Source organism: Mixophyes fleayi, chromosome 6 (genome assembly GCF_038048845.1).
Source record: "Mixophyes fleayi isolate aMixFle1 chromosome 6, aMixFle1.hap1, whole genome shotgun sequence".
Classification (NCBI taxonomy): domain Eukaryota; kingdom Metazoa; phylum Chordata; class Amphibia; order Anura; family Limnodynastidae; genus Mixophyes; species Mixophyes fleayi.
In genome coordinates, this window is record NC_134407.1 from 216,509,026 (window position 1) to 216,525,231 (window position 16,206).

At 44.5% G+C, this 16,206-nt stretch overlaps 2 non-coding genes across 2 annotated transcripts; both read left to right on the forward strand.

Moving 5' to 3' along the window:
* The first annotated feature begins 5,979 nt into the window (after positions 1 to 5,979).
* Positions 5,980 to 6,172, forward strand: LOC142095922 (U2 spliceosomal RNA). Its single transcript, XR_012678035.1, has one exon. It is a non-coding gene; the product is annotated as a U2 spliceosomal RNA (small nuclear RNA).
* Positions 6,173 to 12,764: 6,592 nt separating this feature from the next.
* Positions 12,765 to 12,958, forward strand: LOC142095906 (U2 spliceosomal RNA). The gene has a single exon (XR_012678030.1). It is a non-coding gene; the product is annotated as a U2 spliceosomal RNA (small nuclear RNA).
* The last annotated feature ends 3,248 nt before the right edge of the window (positions 12,959 to 16,206 follow it).

Here is a 16,206-nt window from a genome sequence, read left to right on the forward strand (position 1 = left end):
CTTCCTTGTCTATTTACTTGCCGGTGGCCTGAGAAACAATTGTGATGCACCTTGAAGTGCTGTTTCTGTGACATGCTGTGAATATTCTGAAAGAAGCTGGGCAGACAGTGTGATTAATTGCCTGGGGAGACGAGGACGGAACGGCAGGCCGACTAATCAGCGGGCGTCGTTGCACTTATGGTCAAGGGGAGGAGTTAATGCAAATTCTGCAGGCATCTCGTTTGAAAAGTCCTCGGCTCATGTGCGTGCCTTTGCAGACAGAGAGGTGTAAGGAGGGTCCCAGTGAAGGTGTCATGCTTTTCAGGCTAGTCGGGCCTAGAATGTGCAGCAATGGAGTGTTGTGGGCCGCCGCTGAAGAGAGTATACGGCGTGTGGTGTGTCTGTCTCCTACAGTTGTCAGGCCTAGCCTGAGAAGCGGGCGCTTTCCTGGGTCCCATTTCGGGTTATCGCTTCTCGGCCTTTTGGCTCAGATCAGGTGGAGTTCCTGCTTCATTCGGTCTGGGCTGAGAGGTATTCGGGGGCCCCTCTTGCGGGGGGCCCCTAGGATAACGAGGTGGGACCTTTTTTGAGCATCTTCAGGAGTTTTTTTCTTTGTCCTTTTTTTTCGGAGTCCGACTGGGCTGCCAGGATGTCGGGGCTGAAAGATACTATCCGGATGTACTTGGAAGGGAGATCAGGTAGAGTAAGTTGCATTGTGAGCGATATTCTGGGGCGTCTAGCTGGAGTAAAGAGGTATGAAATTTTTTGTATCCAAGAATTTCCAAGTACGGGTTTATTCGATGTTTCTTTCATTGACCGAGGGATCTACCAAGATACGTTAAAAAAACTGCTGGAGGTGGAAAAGACCGAGGTAATGCGGGGGGTCAGTATTGTACCTGAGAAGGAAAGCGAGATAATGCTGATTATGCGGCTTTTTAATCCTTTCGCTGAGACGAAATACATATTTGCATTCTTGAGGAGATACTGCAGCAGCGTCAGAGGTGGTGACCAGCAGACTAATTGTTGTGGTATATTCAACGGGTTTTTGCGGTTCTGGGTCAGGTTGAGGCCTGACCCAGATGGACATGAAGGGTTTAAACATCCCCCCGCGTCTTTCTCCTTTGCGGGGGTGAGGGGCCACCTATATTACAGGGGGCAACCCTTTTCCTGCAGGAAATGTGGCGCCTACGGGCATGATAAAGTGAACTGCCCCTATGTGAAACTTTGCAGGAATTGTAAAGAAGACGGCCATATGGCCGCAGAGTGTACAAAACCCAAAAAGTGTGAGCTGTGTGGTGAGGAGAGCCACCTGGCCAAAATGTGCAGCAAGATACTTGTCAGGGATGAGTGTAATCAGAAATCACCCAGAGAGTCGGCTGCACAGAATGCAAAGAAATTTAAAGAAGAGAGGGTTAAAATGTCTGACCCTGATATCTCTTATTATGATTCCGACGATGACGGTTCGGCTGCTGCAGCCGTTGGTGCTGAGCGCGCTCAGCGCAGAAATTTCCCCGCCAAAGAAGGGGTTCAAAATGACCCGTTGAGGGATGTGGCCCCACCCCCTCGAACGGTACCGATGGATGGGACCGTGCCCGAGAATATGCCAGCGGCTGAGCCGGTGAGTATGCCCGCAACTGTTATACCCGCTGTTGTGCCTGTTATACCCGCTGTTGTGCCTGTTATACCCGCTGTTGTGCCTGAGTGTGGGGACGCTGCTGGAATCTCTGATGTGCCCGTGCCCGGAGCTGCCGCTGAGTCTGCTATCCCGCCTACAGGTAATATTAACGCTGACCCCCCCGCTATGTCAACTGATCCCGTTAAGGGTCTTTTGGCTGTGCCTGAAAATAAAACTAACATCGTTCCCTCCGTGATGTCTAATACCAACCTGGACATCGGTATCCCTGCTGTCTTCATGTCCGTATCTGACACCGAGTCTTCTGCTGTGACTGTGACTAATGCTCCACCTGAGTCTCCCGTTGTGCCCGGACAGCAGCTTGTGTGGAGAGACACAAGCAGCTCTGACAACGCGAGCTGTAAAGAAGAGGATAATGGTGCTGAAGTGGACAGCACCAATATTACTGCATGTCAGAATGTGGATATGGAATCCAGTGAGGAGGATGTACATTGCCGGAGGACGCCGGCTAGATACCGCAAGGACTTTCTGAGTGGGGCTAAAAAGAAACCGCGGATAGAGGAGGTCCCTAGTCCAATGGAGTATTCTGATCCCTGTTACAATCTGCCGATGTCTGCTTCCTTTCCCCCCCCTGTGTCCCTTTCCTCTGGTGACTCTCCAAGATCGTTATTGGTTGAAGAAGGATCTGGGGATTCGCTCATGGATATGAGTGATTACCCTAAGGGGGATGAAGGCTGAGTGCCTACGGACTGTGAGGACGGCTCACGGATGAGCTAGTTCTGGGAGGAAAAATATGACCCTGGTTTCCCTAAATGTTAGGGGATGTAAATCCAGGGCCAGAAGAACAGCGGTTCTGGACTTTGTGGCCGGGAGGGGGGGCAATGTAATATGCTTACAAGAATGTGGCATTGACGTACCTCCAAGGAAAGAGGAATGGGGATACGGAGACTCCGTTTGTAGTGGATCTAAGAATAATAGAAACAACGGTGTGGGGGTGTTGGTGCAGGGTAGGGGGTTTAGTATAGAGTGTTACACAATCATTGAGGTGGGTAGATGTGTGATGGTTACGGTAAATTGTGATGGGTGGCGGGTTAGGGTGATAAATGTCTATGCACCAGCAAATAAAAATGAGAGAAAGGAGTTATTTGAGAGAATGGAATATTTTGTGCCTGGAAGGATACCGGTGGTGATTGTGGGGGATATGAATGTCGTGATTGATAAAGGGGTGAAAAGAGGTTTGAAGGATGTTAAGATTGATGTCACGGGCAATATGTTGAGGAGAATGATTGATGATTTTTCACTGGTTGATGTGGCGAGAGAATGTGCTGTAGGAGGACCTATGGTGACCTACAGGGCTGATAGGGGTATGATTGAGTCACGTATCGATTATGTTTTGGCTGCGAAAGAAATCACGTGTGCAAGCTTTGAACAAATGAGGGTAGGGTTCTCAGATCATGAATGTATTAAATGTAGGATTGAATGTAAAGGGGAGGGTAAGGTTGTGAGAGGTGTGTGGAAATTGAATGTTAAGTTGCTCGAAAATAGAGAGGTGAGAGACCGGTTCCTTGAATGTTATGGGATATGGAAGAAGAAGAGGAAAGAGTTTGATTGTGTGCTAGAATGGTGGGATTGGATGAAGGTGAGAATTGCTGTGTTTTTTAGAAAGAATGGTTATAGGGAGGCAAGATTGAAGAGAGAAAAATATGATCGGATTAATAGGCGGTTGGAGTATTTGTATTGGATGAGGGAGTGTGGTGATGATGTAACTGAGGAGATTGTTGAAGTGAGAAAGGCTGTCAGAAGAGTTATGGAAGAAAGGGGCCGGCAGATTATGTACCGAGCGAAGGTGGAAAGGATGGAGAAGGATGAAAAGTGTAACAGATTTTTCTTTAAAAAAGTGTGTGATAGAAAGAAAGATATGGATGTGATCATAAGAGAGGATGGGTGTGAGGTTGGTGGTGATGATATGATGAAAGTGGTTGAAAGGTTTTATGGTGTCCTGTATGAAAGGAAAGATTGTGATGAAAACATGGAGGATGAGGTGTTGAGTGCAGTGGTGGATCGGGTAAATGAGAGTGATTGTGGGGTGTTAGTAAGAGAGGTGACTGAGAATGAAGTGAAAAGTGCTGTGGATAGTATGGCCAGGAATAAGACACCTGGTAAGGATGGACTACCTGTAGAGTTTTATAGTATGTGGTGGGACGTTGTGGGTAAGGATGTGGTGGAGATTGTGAAATATATGTTTATGACTGGTAGGATGAGTGTGTCTATGAAAGAGGGTGTGGTTGTTCTGATTTATAAGAAGGGCGAAAGGAAATGTTTGGAGAATTGGAGGCCAATTACTTTGTTGAATGTGGATTATAAGATTTACGCGAAAGTTGTGGCGAATAGGATGAGAGGGGTGATTGATCAGGTAATTGGCGAGGATCAGGTGTGTGCGGTGCCTGAAAGGAGAATACATGACAATTTAATGTTGCTGAGAGATATGATTGGTGACTGTATGGATAGAAGGAAAAGAGTGTATCTGATGGCTCTTGATTTTGTAAAAGCGTTTGATAGGGTGTCTCATGTTTTTATGTTGAGAGTATTGGTGAGAATGGGTTTTCCAATTACGTTTGTAGAGAAAGTTAGGGGGATGTATGATGGTGTGACAAGTCGTGTGTTAGTGAATGGTGTCTTGAGTGAGTGTATCAAGATTGAATCTGGCGTACGACAGGGTTGTCCTTTGTCTCCGATTGTGTTTATATGTGTGATAGAGCCATTCTTATGTATGTTGAGGAGGGATAAGGTGATGAGAGGCATTATGATTCCGGGATGCAGAGGTAAATGTGTAAAAGTGCTTGGCTATATGGATGATGTTGTGATTGTGGGGGAAAACAAAGTCGCGCTGGATAGGGCAAAATTAATAATTGGCTTTTTTTGTGGGGCGTCTGCTTTCAAACTAAATTGGGGGAAATCCAAAATTTAGATGTTTGGGGAGGGAAGTGTGTATGACAATGAGATGGAATGTGTGAAAGGTGGAATAAAAGTATTGGGTGTTGTATTAAATGAGGATTTGAAAGGGAAAGAAAGTTGGGAAGAATTGAGAATGAAAGTTGAAAGAAAGTTGTGTTTTTGGAATTTGAGGTGTTTGACGATGACTGGGAAAATTTTGATTGTGAAAGCGATTGTGTTACCAATGATACTGTATGTGTCGAATGTGTTTCCGCCTGGGGTGCTTGTGGTGAGGAAGTTGGACAGGATGTTGTTCTTGTTTTTTTGGGGATGCAAAATGGAACGCTTGAAGCGTGAAGTGGTGAGAAAGGATAGGATGAAAGGGGGAATGGATTTTCCGAATGTGGAGGTGTTTGTGAATTTGAATTATGTGGCGCAAGTGTTAAGATTGAGTGGGAAAGAAAGCAAGGCAGCGAGTATGGTTAGATATATGGCTGGATGGATGTTGTGTGAGTTCAAGTGGCACGAAAGGGATTTGAGAGTGCCAATGGCTTTTGAAATAAGAGAATGGTATAAGGTGATTGGGAAGTTTGTGAGAAAATGGGATTTGTGTGGGATTTGTAAGAAAGACTTTATGGAAAGGAAGAAAGTTATGAAAGTGTTGCGTGACAGAGAGAAGGTGTGTAATATTGATTGTTTAAACAGGGAAGAGACAAAGGATACGTGGGAGAAAGTTAATATGAGCTGGTTGAATAATAGACAGAGGAGCATTGTGTGGATGAGTTTGCATGGTGTGTTGCCGGTGCGAGAGGTATTGAAAAAAAGAGATTTAACGAGAACAGAGGAATGTCCTAGGAATGATTGCAAGGGGTGTGAAAGTATAATGCATTTGGTATGGAATTGTAAATATGCGCAAGAAGTATGGAAAAGGTTAGGTGGGTTGTGTAAGGAGTTAACTGGTGTAAGAAAAGTGACATGGAAGGTTGCATTGTTTGGATTGGGCGCATGTGGTAAAATGAATGTTCGAGTGTTATGGTTCCTTATGGTGTGTGTACTAGAATCTTTGTGGGATGTTAGGAACGTATATGTATTTAAGAATGATGAAATAGAGGTGAACGAATGTGTCAAAATGATTTTGGGGAAATTGTATATGGGTTATGTGTGGGATAAGAGAGTTAGGGGTGAGAGTGACGCAGAAGGTATTTGGAAACACAAAAAATGGAAACATATGGTTAGACTTAGATAAGATGGTGAGGGTGGAGTGTGGTGTGGTTTGTTATAATGGGTGGGGGAGTTGGTGTTTGGGTTTTTTATTGTGTTCTGTAAATAATAATAAATTGAAAAAATATAATTTAGAACCATGGTGATGAGTGGAAGAAACGTTGCACAGAGGATCAAAGTGATGGGATGACTCCTTCGGGAGTCACGCAACAGTTTTTTTTTAACCTGAATGGTTTTAAAAGGAAAAAAAAATCTGTTCTGATCAGTTTAATATCTGATACGCCCCCTATCTGGGGGCCATATATTAAATGGATTTTTAGAACAGGGAGATGGAAGAAGAGCTTGCTCTGTCCACTCCACGCATTGACCTGGTATTGCAGTACTTCCAGGACCGGTGCACTTCTCTTATCCAGTTATCCAAAAATAGAATCATGTCTCTTTTCAGAAACAAAAAAGCATAAGAACAGATTTTTGTGTCCTGTGTCTTATTTCGTGTCAATTTATTGTGTCTTTTTGTTGTTTTGTTTCTTATCTCTCTTAGCAAAGAAGCATTTGCAGATAAGAAGACCCTTTTCTTTGTCCAAAAGGATTACTGAATTGATCCAATTATTCCTTTAATGGAGCAACTTGTGATTTGCAAATTCAATTGGATCTCCGAATGAATGAAACTATTAATCTGATGTAGTGTGTCTCCCTCTTGTGGACCCAGTGACATAATAAAGGCAAGTGAGGATTATGACACACCTTTTAGAACCCTGCTGTTGCAGCATGCAGCTTCCTTGTCTATTTACTTGCCGGTGGCCCGAGAAACAATTGTGATGCACCTTGAAGTGCTGTTTCTGTGACATGCTGTGAATATTCCGAAAGAAGCTGGGCAGACAGTGTGTTTAATTGCCTGGGGAGACGAGGACGGAACGGCAGGCCGACTAATCAGCGGGCGTCGCTGCACTTATGGTCAAGGGGAGGAGTTTATGCAAATTCTGCAGGCATCTCGTTTGAAAAGTCCTCGGCTGATGTGCGTGCCTTTGCAGACAGAGAGGTGTAAGGAGGGTCCCAGTGAAGGTGTCATGCTTTTCAGGCTAGTCGGGCCTAGAATGTGCAGCAATGGAGTGTTGTGCGCCGCCGCTGAAGAGAGTATACGGCGTGTGGTGTGTCTGTCTCCTACAGTTGTCAGGCCTAGCCTGAGAAGCGGGCGCTTTCCTGGGTCCCATTTCGGGTTATCGCTTCTCGGCCTTCCGGCTAAGATCAGGTGTAGGGTTTATTGCCCAGCCTGGTCTGGTCGGGAGGTTTTTTGGGGTCCTTCCTGGTGGGGGACCCCTAGAGTTACGAGTTGGGATCGTGCGGCTGGTGGAGTTGGTGGTTTTCGTTGGAGTGGTGATCGGGAAGGAGTGCCAAGATGTCGGAGACGAAGAATACGGTTCGGCTACAGATGGAAGGCGGTAGAGAAGAAAAGATACGGAAATTGGTGGAAATTATCTTGGAAGGTCTGATCAGCGTCAGAAGGAGGGAGATCCTTTGTATCCAGGTTCTTCCAGAAAATGTAATTGACGTTACATTCGTGGAGGAGGGGGTGAGTAAAGACGTTCAGTCTAAATTGGAGGCATTGCATGCGCACCCTTATATGCAGGAGAATAAGGTGGTTCCCGCGTTGTGTAGAGAGAGGCCCTTGACAATGCACGTATATGATCCTTTTGTGGAAATGGGTTTAATGACTGCTTTCTTGTCCCGCTATTGTTCCTACATTAGGGATGCCCAGATGATGACAAATAATTGTGGCATACATAATGGGAAGTGGCGTTTCTGGATGAAGCTAAGCCCAGGTTCACAAGGCTTGGATGGAGTTAAACATCCCCCGGCAACTTTTGTAATCGGTGGCTTGAGGGGTTTACTGACCTATCCGGGTCAGCCAAAGTTTTGTCGTGCATGTTTTAAACATGGACATGAGAGAGGAGAGTGTGTGAACATGTTTTCCTGTAGAAATTGTGGCAATACCAGGCATGGGGCAAGGCAATGCCCTAAGGACCCCATGTGTGAAATATGTGGAGGCGGAGGGCATAAGTTTAGGAATTGCCCTATGGTGGTGGAGAACATAAGGAGGAGTCCTAGGAACTTCCAGGCAGAGGCAAACAACAATGCCAAATGGTTTTCTGGCAGAGGAGAGAAGCCTGCTAGAAATGAAGAGAGGCAAGGAGGTCAGGAGGAAGGGAGTAGGGAGGACAGCCCAGGTCAAGGGAGCCTACCAGCTAATCAGCTGGTGAGCTACAGTGGGGGAAATCTTACTGCTGAGGAAGTGTTGAGTGGTGCGCAGACTGGGAGCCCCCTCCTCCAGTCGGAGCAGGTAGCCGGTTGTAGCTTGGGAGAAGGAAGTGTTGAAGAAGACTACACTAGGACTCCAGCAGATTTGCGGGAGTATCTTCCTAGCCAGCCGGCAAGGAAAAAAAAGAAAAAAACTCAGGACAGCAAAGGGAAGGACAGTTGTGGTATTGTTCAGCAGGTTTTTTCTGATCGGGACAGTGAGATGGATTTAAGTCCGAGTCCGAGCTTTTCTTTACCGTCATCTAGTGATGCTGAAGGGATGGGGAGTCCGGAGGCGCAAATAATTTTTCCAGAATCCCCGTGTGTGGAGTTCCTGGAAGATGGGAAAGTTAAGGAATTTCGAGATATGATGGGTTTTCCAGCTAGTGGGGAAGGATGATGTTATTGTGGGGGTTTTTTGGAAGTAGTTTTTTGGTTTCCTTTTTGAAAAGGGGATTACCTTTATACATAAGTTTCTTGCATTATGAGTAGGGTTGCGGTTGTTTCAATTAACATTAGGGGTTGTGGCTCTAAGGTAAAGAGGGCTGCCATATTGGATGATCTTGCAACTAAGGAAGGAAATATTTATTGTTTACAAGAATGCGGGATTAAGGTAGCACCAAAAAAGGAGGAGTGGGTACATGGGGATTCTGTGTGGAGTGGTTCAGGGAGTAATAGGAATGATGGGGTTGGGGTGTTGGTGAAGGACAGTTGTGGTATTGTTCAGCAGGTTTTTTCTGATCGGGACAGTGAGATGGATTTAAGTCTGAGTCCGGGCTTTTCTTTACCGTCATCTAGTGATTCTGAAGGGATGGGGAGTCCGGAGGCGCAAATAATTTCTCCAGAATCCCCGGGTGTGGAGTTCCTGGAAGATGGGAAAGTTAAGGAATTTCGAGATATAATGGGTTTTCCAGCTAGTGGGGAAGGATGATGTTATTGTGGGGGTTTTTTGGAAGTAGTTTTTTGGTTTCCTTTTTGAAAAGGGGATTACCTTTATACATAAGTTTCTTGCATTATGAGTAGGGTTGCGGTTGTTTCAATTAACATTAGGGGTTGTGGCTCTAAGGTAAAGAGGGCTGCCATATTGGATGATCTTGCAACTAAGGAAGGAAATATTTATTGTTTACAAGAATGCGGGATTAAGGTAGCACTAAAAAAGGAGGAGTGGGTACATGGGGATTCTGTGTGGAGTGGTTCAGGGAGTAATAGGAATGATGGGGTTGGGGTGTTGGTGAAAGGGGGTGGTTTTAGGATAGAATCATATACGGTGATTGAAGTGGGGAGATGTATTTTGGTCACTGTGATTTGTGGTGGGTGGAGGGTACGGGTGGTAAATATTTATGCGCCAGTATCTAAGAATGAAAGGAAGGAATTATTTGAGAGATTGCGTTTCTTTTTGCCTGGAAGGATACCGGTGGTGATTGTGGGGGATTTGAATTGTGCAATTGACAAGAAAATATGTGGGGGTAAGAGTGATTGTAAGGTTGACGTCACGGGAAATATGGTTAGGAATATGATGGTTGACTTTGCACTTATGGATGTGGCATGTATGTATAATAGAGGTGTGCCAAAGGCCACTTATAGAGCGGACAGAGGTGGGATTGTGTCACGGGCGGATTATGTTTTAGCGGCGAAAGTTTTCACGTGTGTAGGGTTTGAGCAAGTGAGGGTAGTGTATTCGGATCATGAATGTTTGGTGTGTAAATTAGTGAATAAGAGAGGACTGGACTATGGTAGAGGTATTTGGAAATTGAATGTGAGTTTATTGGATGGTGAAGGTGTGAGAAGCCGGTTCCTTGAGTGTTATAATGAGTGGAGGATGGAGAAAGAATCTTTTGTAGGCATTTTAGAGTGGTGGGATTGGATGAAAGAACAAATAGCATGGTTTTTTAGAGAATATGGGATAGAGTGTGCAAGGAAGAAGAGGGAGAGGTATGACTTGAGGTTGAAGAGAATGGTGCTTTGGGAGAATATGAGGGATGCAGGTTTGGATGTGGATGAGGAGCTGCTTGAGGAGAAAAAGTTGATGAGTGTGGAGTTGGAAGAAAAAGGTAGACAAATTGTTTTTAGGTCAAAGTTGGAGAGAATGGAAGAGGATGAAGCATGCAGTAGGTTCTTTTTTAAAAAGGTATGTGGAGGTGAAAGGGATATAAATGGGATTGTCAAGGAGGATGGTAGTGAAGTGAGTGGAGTAGAAGTGGTTGATGAGGTGAAGAATTATTATGCGACTCTATATGAGAAGAAGTGGACAGATGTAAGTTTGGAAGAGGATGTGTTGGGTACAATTGAAAGCCAGGTGTATAAGGAAGAATGGGGCATACTAATGAGAGAGGTGACTGTTGGAGAAGTGAAGAGTGTGGTAGATAGTATGGCACGAAATAAAACACCTGGGAAGGATGGGTTGCCGATAGAATTGTATAGTGTGATGTGGGAGGTTATGGGTGCGGATGTGAAGGAAGTGGTGCAGTATATGTTTGAGAATGGGTGTTTGAGTGAATCAATGAAGGAAGGAGTGGTGGTGCTGATTCATAAAAAGGGTGAGAAGAAGGATTTGGGAAATTGGAGACCTATAACCTTACTGAATGTAGATTACAAATTGTATGCAAAGTTAATGGCAAATAGAATGAGAGGCGTGATAGAGCAGGTGATTGGGGAAGATCAGACGTGTTCGGTACCCGGGAGGAAGATAAGTGATAATTTGGTGTTATTGAGGGATGTGATTGAGGATTGTAAGGGAAGAAAGCAAGGTATGTTTGTAATGGCTCTTGACTTTGAAAAAGCGTTCGATAGAGTGTCTCATGTCTTTATGTGGAAGGTTTTGGTAAGAATGGGGTTTCCGGTGGATTTTGTGAGGAAGATTAAAGGAATGTATGGGGGGGTGGTTAGTAGGGTGTTGGTGAATGGTCATTTGAGTGAGAGTTTTAGGGTTGAATCAGGGGTACGACAGGGTTGTCCGTTGTCGCCGATTGCTTTTGTATGTGTCATAGAGCCATTGTTGTGTATGATAAGGAAAGATAAGGTGATGAATGGTGTGATGATTCCAGGGAGTGGGGGTAGAAGTGTGAAAGTGTTGGGTTATATGGATGATGTGGTGGTGGTTGGGACAAATAAGGCTGCACTGGATAGGGCAAAATTATTGATTGGATTTTATTGTGGTGCATCCGGGTTTAAACTAAATTTGGGGAAAACAAAAATTAGATGTTTTGGGGGTATGAGGGTGATGGATGGTGATGTGGTGACTGTTGAGGGAGGGATAAAGGTGTTAGGGGTAATTTTCAATGAAGATCTGAAAGGGAATGAGAGTTGGCGAGAGGTAGGTGAGAAGTTGGAAAGGAAGTTAAATTTTTGGAAGTTGAGGAGGTTGACTGTTACAAGTAAAGTTTTGATTGTTAAGGCGGTTGTGTTGCCAATTTTGTTATATGTGGCGAATGTGTTTCCTCCCGGGGTCTTGGTGTTAAGAAAGATGAATAGGTTGTTGTTTCTGTTTGTGTGGGGCTGTAGAATGGAGAGGTTGAAGAGAGAGATGGTTATGAAAGATAAGGAGAAGGGTGGTTTGGGGTTTCTGAATGTTGAATGGTATTTGATGTTAAATTATATATCGCAAGTGTTGAAGTTGGGTGGGAAGGATAGTAAGGCAGGATGTATGGTTAGGTATATGGCAGGGTGGATGATGTGTGGTTTGAAATGGCAGGAAAGGAGTTTGAGAGTGCCAATGGCTTTTAAGGTATGTAAGTGGTATGAGATCATTGAAAGGTTTGTAAGGAAAGAAGATTTGTTAGGGGTAAGTAAGGCTGAGTTTGTGGAGAGGAAGAAGGTCTTAAGTGTGTTAAAAGGGAGAGAAGTATTGAGTGGTATAAGTGGGCTGAAATCGGTTGAGTGTGAGGATATTTGGAGGAAGATCGGTTTGAAAGGTTTGAATAACAGGCAAAGAGAGATTGTTTGGATGGGTTTGCATGATATATTGCCGGTACGAGAGGTTCAGAAGAAAAGAGACTTGGTGAGAACGGAGGAATGCCCTAGAGAGAGTTGTGGAGGGAGAGAAAGTGTGATGCATTTGGTATGGAACTGTGGTTATGCAAGACAGGTATGGAGGGGAATGGGTGACATGTGTAAGGAGTTATGTGGTTTGAATGTTGTGACATGGAAAACAGCTATGTATGGTTTGGGAGCATGTGGTAAAGAAAAAGAGAGAGTGTTATGGTTTATGATGGTATGTATCTTAGAGTGTTTGTGGGATGTCAGAAACATTTATGTTTTTAAGAGAGAGAAAATTAAAGTGAAGGAGTGTTTAAGGATGGTGTTAGGGAAATTGTATGTGTGTTTCTTATGGGATAAAAAGACCAAAGGGGTAGATGATGCCGAGGGGGTGTGGAAACACAAGAAATGGAAACACTTAGTTCAATTTAGGTAGGTTAGAGTGGGGTGGTGTAGGGTTTTTGGTGGGTGATGGGGTGTTTGGTTTTTGGAATGGTGATTTGATTAGTAGGAAAATTTGATGAGGGTGTAATAAGGGTGGAAGAGGGGATGTGTTTGATGTTGTATTGATAAGAACAGAGGTTATGTTTTTTTCCCCCCAAAATTGGGGTGGGTTCTTTTGTTTAAAGTTGTTGGAAAATAATCAAATTAAAGTACCATGATGATGAGGAAAAGTATGGTGCAACTGAAAGTCAGCATGAACGACTAAGTATGACGGTATCAGGGAATACGTTAATCTGAATGGGAAGAAAAAAATAAAAATAAAAATCTGTTCTTATCAGTTTAATATCTGATACGCCCCCTATCTGGGGGCCATATATTAAATGGATTTTTAGAACAGGGAGATGGAAGAAGAGCTTGCTCTGTCCACTCCACGCATTGACCTGGTATTGCAGTACTTCCAGGACCGGTGCACTTCTCTTATCCAGTTATCCAAAAATAGAATCATGTCTCTTTTCAGAAACAAAAAAGCATAAGAACAGATTTTTGTGTCCTGTGTCTTATTTCGTGTCAATTTATTGTGTCTTTTTGTTGTTTTGTTTCTTATCTCTCTTAGCAAAGAAGCATTTGCAGATAAGAAGACCCTTTTCTTTGTCCAAAAGGATTACTGAATTGATCCAATTATTCCTTTAATGGAGCAACTTGTGATTTGCAAATTCAATTGGATCTCCGAATGAATGAAACTATTAATCTGATGTAGTGTGTCTCCCTCTTGTGGACCCAGTGACATAATAAAGGCAAGTGAGGATTATGACACACCTTTTAGAACCCTGCTGTTGCAGCATGCAGCTTCCTTGTCTATTTACTTGCCGGTGGCCCGAGAAACAATTGTGATGCACCTTGAAGTGCTGTTTCTGTGACATGCTGTGAATATTCCGAAAGAAGCTGGGCAGACAGTGTGTTTAATTGCCTGGGGAGACGAGGACGGAACGGCAGGCCGACTAATCAGCGGGCGTCGCTGCACTTATGGTCAAGGGGAGGAGTTTATGCAAATTCTGCAGGCATCTCGTTTGAAATGTCCTCGGCTGATGTGCGTGCCTTTGCAGACAGAGAGGTGTAAGGAGGGTCCCAGTGAAGGTGTCATGCTTTTCAGGCTAGTCGGGCCTAGAATGTGCAGCAATGGAGTGTTGTGCGCCGCCGCTGAAGAGAGTATACGGCGTGTGGTGTGTCTGTCTCCTACAGTTGTCAGGCCTAGCCTGAGAAGCGGGCACTTTCCTGGGTCCCATTTCGGGTTATCGCTTCTCGGCCTTTCGGCCAAGACCAGGTACGGGTTTATTGCCCTGCTTGGTCTGGTCGGGAGGTATTCGGGGGTCCTTCCTGCAGGGGGACCCCTAGGGTAACGAGGAGGGAGAGGAACGGTCGGTTCCTTGGTCGTTGGAGTGGTATCGGAGCCTATCGAGGCTGCCAGGATGGCGGGAATTCAAAATACTGTGAGGTTCGAGGTGAAAAAAAAGTTACGTGAAGGTGTGAAGACGCTTGTGGAGAAGATTTTGATGGAGTTAGCCGGGGTCTCGAGGTATGAAATCTACTGTATCCAGGAACATCCGTCAAAAGGTTGGTTTGATGTTTCCTTTACTGAGCCTGAGATTTGTAAGAAGGTTCTAGCCCGTATAGAAGAAGCTGAGGGGAACCCCGTCTTGCAGGGAATTCGTATAGTTCCTGAGGAAGGTGAGGAAACAATGTTATTTTTCCATGCTTTCAATCCTTTTATGGAAATGCAGCTTATTCGGGCATATTTACGAAGATATTGCCAATCTATTCGTTTAGGCATACAGATGATTAATTGTGCCGGGATTTTTAATGGTACCTGGAAGTTTATGGTCAGATTAAAGCCAGACCAGAGTGGGTATCAAGGTCGGATGCATCCTCCCGCAATGTTTTCTCTTGGGGGGCTCAGAGGATATATATATTATAGAAATCAGCCTCCTTTTTGTAAAGACTGCTTTTTACATGGGCATTTGAAGGACGAATGTCCTAATCCCAGAAGATGTAGAAAGTGTGGAAGTCTTGGGCATGAAGCTAGTTCCTGTAAAGAACCCAGGAAGTGTGATTTGTGTGGGCGGCCTGGACATGTCTTAAAATATTGCTCTCAGGTATACACGGAGGATGCCAAGTATAATAAATCACATAGGGAGTATGCCAGAAAGAATGCGTATAATTACGAGGAAAGTGAGAGAAAGAGGCAAGAAGAAGAGGCTGAGAATATGCGGAGAGACGATGCTGACAGTATGAGCCCATCTGTTTGTATACCCGAAGAAACGGTTGTAACTGAAGCAGCGTGTGATTTGCGCGCCAAAACGGAAGACGGAGAAAGGAGGAGCTCCGTTGGTAGCTCCGTTGAAACGGAATCGGTTGATGAAATCCTTTCTGCTGGTGTGATTCCAGGAGGTCAGCCTGAATATAGTCCGATATCATTGAAAGTAACAGATAGTCCAATCAGTACAGAGTCTGATGTCCTTGATACGGGAGAGCCCGAAATAACGAGTGATGAAGATCTCTCTTGTAAACGGACCCCGGCCCAACTGCATGTTCCCCGTGATACTTATGCTAGAAGAGTGGCAAAAAAACCAAGGAAAAAGTCCCCGGATCCGATGAGTGATCCAGGTTTCATGCATGACAGACGCTCACAGTTGATTAATATGCCCCCTCTGGGGATGCCTGGCCCGTTTCTTAGCGGGTCCTACACATCGTATACACCCGCTTCGGATGGAGATATGGGAGGAGAAGGAGAGACTGAGAATTTGCAGGACATGGCTGATGTGGATAAAGGAGAGGGGTGAAGGGGGTGTGGTGTTAACTTGATGTTTTTTTCCCCGATAGTAGAAGGAAAATATCTCCTTTTAAAATATTTTGCTGTCGGGAGGTAAAGTGACAATTGTTTCTCTTAATGTAAGAGGATGCCGGTCTAAAGGAAGAAGGACTGCAATTTTGGATTTTGTTTGTGGATTAGGAGGGAATATTATTTGTTTGCAGGAATGTGCTATAGATGTAGCACCAAAACCTGAGGAGTGGGTTCATGGGCAATCAATATGGAGTGGGTCTAGGAATAATAAGAATGATGGTGTGGGGATCTTGCTGCAGGGTAGGGGGTTTAGTTTTGAGGGGTACACCATTATTGAGGTGGGGAGATGTATGATGGCTATTGTAAATTGTGTCGGGTGGAGGGTTAGAGTTTTCAATGTGTATGCACCGGTAAATAAGGTAGAGCGAAAGGAATTATTTGAGAGAATGGAATTTTTTGTGCCTGGTAGGATACCGGCTTTGATTGTAGGAGATATGAATGTTATGATTGATAAAGGGGTTAAAAGGGGGCGGAAGGAGGTAAAGATTGATGTCACGGGAAATATGTTGAAAAGAATGATTGTAGATTTTGCACTGGTTGATGTGGCGAGTAAATGTTGTGTAGGTGGATCACTGGCCACCTACAGGGCTGATAGGGGTGTGATTGAGTCACGGTTGGATTATGTATTGGCTGCAAAAGAGATCATGGGTGTAAGTTTTGAGCAGATGAAGGTGGGTTTTTCGGACCATGATTGTTTGAAATGTAAGGTTGTGTGTAAGGGTGGAGGGAGTTTTGGAAGAGGCGTATGGAAGTTAAATGTAAAATTATTGGAGAATGAGAATGTTAGAAGCCGGTTCCTTGAATGTTATGGGATATGGAAGAAGAA